General features: G+C 44.3%; 1 pseudogene across 1 annotated transcript; it reads right to left on the bottom strand.

The window, feature by feature from the left end:
* Window positions 1-336: 336 nt before the first annotated feature.
* Window positions 337-6760, bottom strand: LOC308427355 (caspase activity and apoptosis inhibitor 1-like; annotated as a pseudogene). The gene is made up of 4 exons: window positions 6640-6760; window positions 5805-5926; window positions 677-1247; window positions 337-583 (listed from the first exon to the last, which is right to left on the bottom strand). The product of its transcript is annotated as a caspase activity and apoptosis inhibitor 1-like (transcript).
* Between the last annotated feature and the right edge of the window lie 750 nt (window positions 6761-7510).

Genomic DNA, 7510 nt, shown 5'->3' with positions numbered 1-7510 from the left:
CTTGGTCAATCTTTCTTAAAGCTTTTGTGTTTTTTGCCCAAATGTTTAAAAACAAAGGAAAAATTTTTCTGTTTCCTTCCTGTTGGCTTTTAAGATATCAATTTATAGACATTGACTTAAAGAAATATCCAAGGTATCTAACCATATTTGTCATGAATTTAGATACTCGCCTAAAATCTATAATATAAAAGTAAAAAATATATATACTTTCAGCCTAAGATGAGTTTACCTAACAAGTTTTACAAGAGAAATATCACATGAGACCTAAATAAACATTAGATACACAATTATATGACATAGCTTCATTCAAACACACATAATATCCAAGTCAGAAAACTAGACTGGCTTTTCTATGTCACCAGCTTTCATCAGAGCCTTACTTGCTCTTGCCCTTATTTCAAGTTCTAGAAGCTCCAGTTACTGCGCAGAAGGCTGAACATCTGCTGGAGGAACAGTCAGGGTGGCCGCTTGGGTTCCTTTGGGCTAGACTCTGCCAGTCCCAAAATCTCATCCAAACTGTTTCAATATCTCTCTCCAGGTCATCTATCTGACCAACTTCACTCTGGACTGTATTTCCTGGGACCTCTGAAACAGCAGCAGCAGCAGCAGCAGCAGCAGCAGCAGCAGCAGCAGCAGCAGCAGCAGCAGCAGCAGCAGCAGCAGCAGCAGCAGCAACAGGGGCCATGTTGACAGCAGCAGCAGCTTCTTCATTGCTTGGGTCTTCCATATCACTGTCATAAGCATCTGCATTAATACTGAGTACTTCACTGACTTCACCTTTCCCTTGTTTTCATTCCAAACCTTCTGGTTGTTCTCTCTCAGGGATGAAGGGATCTTGCTGATTGACCAAATCAGGTGCCACCTTACAGCCTTCATCTGCTTCCTCTTCCATATTAGTCCAAACCATTGTTACCCTCAAGAATCATCAAGGTTTTTGTTGTTGTTGTTGTTTTTGTTTTTTAAGACAGGAGCTCTAATTGTTCCTGGCATAGTTTATTAATTTATTCTACTGAACAGTTCTTCAGCACATCAGGGAGCATCATCTGTGGCTTCTTTTCTCCTATCATACAGAAGGACTGACGCAGTATTTCTCTTGTCTCATACATAGAATCTAATAGGTTTCAATAAGACATTCAGAATACCCACCCACCTTCTTCAAGATCACTGTGCTTTGTCAAGAGTAATTATTTTTCCAGACTTGGTAAAATATTCTTGGTTTCCTGCTGCAGGGAGCCTGAGATGCTCCTCTGCTCTCAGCACTTGCTTTCGCACAACCTACTGTTTCATGCAACCATCTCGCCAGCAAGAATGACGCGGCACACGAAATAGGATTCTTCTGTGGTAAAGCTTTAATGCATCTCAAGAGGCAGAGCATAAGCTTGCAACACGTGAAGACGAACACCCCTAACTATCTAGCCCATCCCCTTATATAGGAATCAGTCCTCCCCTTGGACGTGGAGCCCCCTGATTGGTTGAAACTCATCAGGCCATATGACGCCACGGGAGAGGCAGAGCTCAAGGAGTGGAAAGTTATCCAGCACGTGCGTGCGCACATCACTTGTTTACTGCTAACTCCAGCCGGATGTCAGCGCCATCTTGTAATGGAGAATGTGCAGGCTGCGCCCCAAATCTCCCCCTTTCTTTTATTCTTTAAGCAAAGTAGGACACCCATATTAGGGGGTGGAGATAGAAGTCAAATCCTCATTAAGGTGTATAAAGACCATGTACAGAAGTAACCGCTAGGCTTTTTGTAGCCCGTAGTACTCCTGACCTGTCACTCTGCCATTTTTCTGAGGGAGGGACACTGGGGCAGGCAAGCCTCATGCAAATTGACATATCTCCCAGAGATACCCCGCGGCGAGGGGATCTCAGTTCGATGCTTAGCTCAGCATCCCTCATGGGCTGCTCAAACCAGACATTCTAATCCTGTGCAATGAACCAAAGTTCTAGGAGACAAGGGCTGTCTGGCCGGCGACCTACTGCTTAAGTATAGACAACCAGATATCAGCTGATGCTCCATGTTCCAGAGCAATAACCACCTTGTCTCTCTTTTTGTTTGGGCCTTGAGCTTACAAACCAGCCAGAGAAGCAACACAAGTCCACAGCAAAGGATTGCTCCAAAGGGTCCCACCCCCACTCAAGTTGGTATCAGTGGTGAAAAACTTAGGGAAGACTGTAGCATCATGTTTCACTGGAATTGGTTTCGGGAATGCCGACAGAATCGCCCATCTCGCCTCTCCTCTGACTCTCTGGTTCCAAAGCATCAGGAGCAGGGCTGTCATCAGGAGTCTCCACCATTTTTCAAGTGAGCCTCTCGGGGACCCAGAAGGGATTATTTTCATCCTGAGGGAAAACACAAACATCTCCCCTGGATCTGATCAATACAAGATCCGGTCCTTTCCATTTATTAGTTTTGACATCTTTTCATTTCACCATCTCTCTTGGTTTGTCCATGAGTAGGCAATGCCTTTCAGCCGCCGTATGGCCGTGGTCATCAAGATTTAAAAAATTTAAGGTGAATAGTGCCATGGAAGTTGCAGTTCTAGGCACAGGGGGTAGAGCTTGCATAATTCCCCCTTTTTGTTTTATTAAATAGGATTTGAGGGTATGGTGAGCACGTTCCACAATGCCTTGCCCTTGTGGGTTGTAAGGCAAACCTGTGAGATGTGTCATGGCCATGTGGCTACAAAATTGTTGGAATTTTTGTGAGGTATAAGCCGGACCATTATCTGTTTTTAAGAACTTTGGTTTATCCCAGGCACTCCAGGCCTCTAGGCAATGTTGGATGGCGTGCGAGGCCTTCTCTCCAGATAAGGGAGTGGCTGCAATTACACCCAAACAGTTGTCAATGGATACATGTACATATTGCAGCATAGTCAGGCTATTAGCCATGCCCTGAGGCAGGACCTTCCATTGGAACCTCTTGTCAGGTTCTGCATGATTAATAGAAGGAAGGGTAAAGTCAAACCTGGGCCTATCTTGAGAATGTAAAGGTATAAAAAAGAAACAATTTTTTTTTTTTTGCTTAAAATTATACATTATTGTCAGTACTGTTTTTTCAGACATTAAAATAAATTTTACATAAAACCATGTGAATATGATTTTTAGTCAGTACTTGATTTTTTTCAAGGGCTTGACAGTATGCATTGAAAACGTACTAGTTACAATAAGCGTAAAGTACATGCAAAACAAAACGCAACATGGAAATAGTCAAAGTCTTCTTGTTTTGTGAATATATGTATAGTTTTTGTTTTCTTTATTTCTTGGACTTCATACACTCTGTGAGTTGTTTCTGGGGGAGAGCAAGCCTCTGGGGTTAGCATCCCACTATCAGTGACTGCATATTATGTCTGTTCTTTTGTGACTGGGTTATCTCACTCAGGATGATCTTCTCTAGATGCAGCCATTTTCTTAAGAATTTGGTTAAGTCATTGTTTCTGGTGGCTGAGTAGTATTCCATTGTGTATATGTACCACAATTTTTGTATCCATTCATCTTCTGAAGGACATCTGGGTTCCTTCCAGCTTCTGGCTATTATAAATAGAGCCGCTATGAACATTGTGGTGCATATATCTTTGTTGTGTATTAAAGTGTCTCTGGGGTATATGCCCAGAAGTGGAATAGCTGGGTCTTCAGGTAGTACTATATCCAATTTTCTGAGGTATCGCCAGACAGATTTCCAGAGTGGTTGTATTAGCTTGCAACCCCACCAACAGTGAAGAAGTGTTCCTATTTCTCCGCAGCCTCGCCAGCATCTGCTGTCATCTGAGTTTTTGATCTTGGCCAATCTGACTGGTGTGAGGTGGAATCTTAGGGTTGTTTTGATTTGCATTTCCCTGATGGCTAAGGATGTTGAGCACTTCCTCAGATGTTTCTCGGCCATTCGGTGTTCCTCAACTGAAAATGATTTGTTTAGGTCTGTACCCCATTTTTTAATAGGGTTATTTGATTCTCTGGTGTCTAGCTTTTTGAGTTCCTTGTACACCTTGGATATTAGGCCTCTATCTGATGTGGTGTTGGTAAAGATCTTTTCCCATTCTGTCGGTTGCCGTTTTGTTTTCTTGACAAAAAAACATGTCTTTAACCTTACAGTAACTTTGCAATCTCATTAAGTCCCATTTGTTAATCTTTGACCTTAGAGCTTGAGCCATTCATGTTTTGTTCAGGAAATTTTCTCCTGTGCCTATGTGTTCTAAGGTTTTCCCTACTTTCTCATCTAATAGTTTCAGTGTATCTGGTTTAATCGGAGGTAATTGAAGAACCCATACTTGATCTTCCATTTTCCATGGTATGGGCCATACTGCCTCAATGGCGCTTAGGAAAAACCCAGACCCTGCCTTTCTTTGTTGGGGTTAGGCGAAACAGGCTCTAGGGATCCTTGTTCATAACGTCCCAAGCCTTTTCCCTCTTTATATCCCATCTTATCCATAATATCATAAGCCTGTGCATAATATTTATTAGACAGAATTAGCCCCATTTGTTGCATTATATCTCTCCCCCATAAGTTAACTGGAAGAGGGAGTACATAGGGGACAAATCGCCCACATTGGCTTTCAGGGGCTTTCCAGGTGAGTGAGGCTGCACTGATGGTAGGGCAGGACTTATAACCCAATCCTTGTAAGGAGTGTGATGACTCTACAACAGGCCAGTGTTTGGGCCACCAATGAGTGGATATAATACTTTTATCGGCCCCTGTATTGAGGATGCCCTCAAATTTCTTCTCATTAACCCACAACTTAAGCCTTGGCCTGGTATTCAAAGATACTGCTAAATAGGCTAAGTGGGTCCCAGAGGAACCCATCTGTTTTTCTGCTTTTTCCTTAGTCTTTTTATCAGAGTTATCAGGGAGGAGCAATAACTGTGCAATCCTGTCACCCTGAGTTACAGAGAATATGCCCGTTGGGCTAGAGCAGAGTACCTGTATTTCAGAGGAGTGGTCATTGTCTACTATGCCTGGGTGGACTATCAGTCCTTGTGCTGTAAGGGATCCTCGTCCAATGATCAGTCCTAGGGTTCCTGGAGGCAAGGTGACCGCTCCTACAGGGATGGGCTAAACGCCCATCTGAGGCATTAATTAATATGAGTGAGGAGGAGGCACACAGGTCCATTCTTGTTGGCCTGTTTTTTGGCATCCAATTGGTCTGGGCGGTCTGGCTCTCTAGTGGATGGAGGAGCCATCCTTTGAGGTCTCTGACGGAGCGGCAATGTTCAGCTTTATGGTACCCCTTGCCACATCTTGTGCAAAGGGGCGGAGGATCTCTAGTGACCATCGATGATCTTTTTTCAAGTGTCCAGATTTTCCACATCTAAAACAGATCCATCTATCAGGGGCTCATGGAGGGCCCCTCTGGGACTGCAAAATGGCTGCCGCGAGACCTGCATTAGTCTCTGGCAGTCTGCGCAAGGCCTAAATCTCTACCCAATTTTTTTCATGAGGCTGGTGAGAGAGACCCAGAGACCACAAACCAAAAGGCAGCAAGCTCTACCTCTTTTACGAAATGCTGTAAGACTCCGGTGGGCAATTCTAGATCTCTCTGTTTAAGAATTGACTGCAGGGCTCTAACAGTCAAGTGTGAAGAGCTCATCACAGCAATGAAATGCCCGAGGCTTATTTACATTGTGGCACAAAGTGAAACTGAAAGGCGAGTAAGCACAAAACTAACACCAGCCTCAATGGACACAATAGGAAATTAAGAGGAAGAGAATAAAAACTGCACTGACAAAGACCAGAGCCTCTATGGACCCTTACCACAGCCGTGGAAGATTTAAACCAAAATTAAAGAAAGATTCAGGGTAAGACATACCTTGCCGAACTTATCTCCCTGCAGTTCTGGATCCTCCATGCCCGGAGACAGGGGGTCTTCGCTGGTGCTGACAATGGAGTGGTCTGAGTTCCCAGGTTCAGGCACCAGATGTATCGTGCAACCTTCTCGCCAGCAAGAATGACATGGCACACAAAGTAGGATTCTTCTGCTGTAAAGCTTTAATGCATCTCGAGAGGCAGAGCATAAATTTGCAACACGTGAAGACGAAGACCCCGAACTATCTAGCCCGTCCCCTTATATAGGAGTCAGTCCTTGCCTTGGACGTGGAGCCCCCTGATTGGTTGAAACTCATCAGGCCATGTGACACCACGAGAGAGGCAGAGCTCAAGGAGTGGAAAGTTACCCAGCGCGTACGCACATAACTTGTTTACTGCTAACTCCAGCCGAATGTCAGCGCCATCTTGTAATAGAGAATGTGCAGGCTGTGCCCCACACCTGAGATGTTTGTTCCTCAGCTCTCAGCACTTGCTTCCGCACCACATACCAAACAAGTCCCACTGCTGGCGACCAGGCACTGCTACCCCCTCAGCCACCAGTGCTCCTGCTCAGCAAAGGGATCCGGTCAAGGGATGCCAGTGCCTCAGCTGCATCCTGCCCAGCTTCACTTCTCCTGGAAAGACTTTTTCCTGTCATGGTCCTCGCACTACAATTATCAGCAACAGCCCGCATCTCTGCAGCAACCCACCTCCCTTGATAGCTGCTGCTCAGCCTTTTCGTCCTTGAAGATCTCCTCCATCTGGACAAGCAGGCTGGCTGTCTCTGCTTCACAAGCTGTGCCTTAAAGGTGCTGCTCACCAGTCCCAGCTCCACCTACCACCTCTGGCACGGGCTAGGCACCACCGGATCCTCACACAGTTAAGGCAGCTCCGAGAAAGGCCATGAAGCAGATTTACTGACACTTGTAAGCTGTCTTTCCCATCGTCACCACATGCCATGCCGGAAAGCATGCAAATTTTAATAGGGTTATTTGGTTCTCTGGATTCTAACTTCTTCAGTTCTTTGTATAGATTGAATATTAGCCCTCTATTGGATGTAAGATATATTCCCAAGCTGTAAATTGTGATCTGGTCCTATTGACAGTGTCCTTTGCCTTACAGAAGCTTTGCAATTTTATCAGGTCCCATTGGTCAATTGTTACTCTTAGAGCCTAAGCCACTAGTGTTCTATTCAGGAAATTTTCCTATATGCCAATGTGCTTGAGAGTCTTTCCCACTTTTCTTTTATTAGAGTCAGTGAATCTTGTTTTATGTGGAGGTCCTTGATCCACATGGACTTGAGCTTAGTAGAAGAAGATAAGAATAGATTTTATTCTTATATGGATAAGAATCAATTTTATTGCTGATGCCCAGACTTACTGGCAGGAGCCTGATATGGATGCCTCCTCAGAGGCTCTGACAGAGTCATACTGTTATAGAATAGGGTGCTTGCAGCTAACCATCAACCTGAACACTGGGACCCAAATGAAGCTTCTCTTGCAAGCGTGTCAATATCTTCTATGGTATCTTCCACAGCTGAGATTCTCTCTTCTATCTCTTTTATTCTGTTGGTGATGTTTGCATCTATAGCTCCTGATATCTTTCCTCAGTTGTCAGTCTCTAGGTTTGCTTCCATTTGTGATTTTCTTATTGTTTCTATTTCCATTTTTCAAACGTGGACTCTTTATCTACTTGATTATACTTTCTAGT

The sequence above is a fragment of the Micromys minutus genome (genome assembly GCF_963924665.1).
Source record: "Micromys minutus genome assembly, chromosome: 11".
Classification (NCBI taxonomy): Eukaryota; Metazoa; Chordata; class Mammalia; order Rodentia; family Muridae; genus Micromys; species Micromys minutus.
This window is presented reverse-complemented; position numbering and strand designations above follow the sequence as displayed.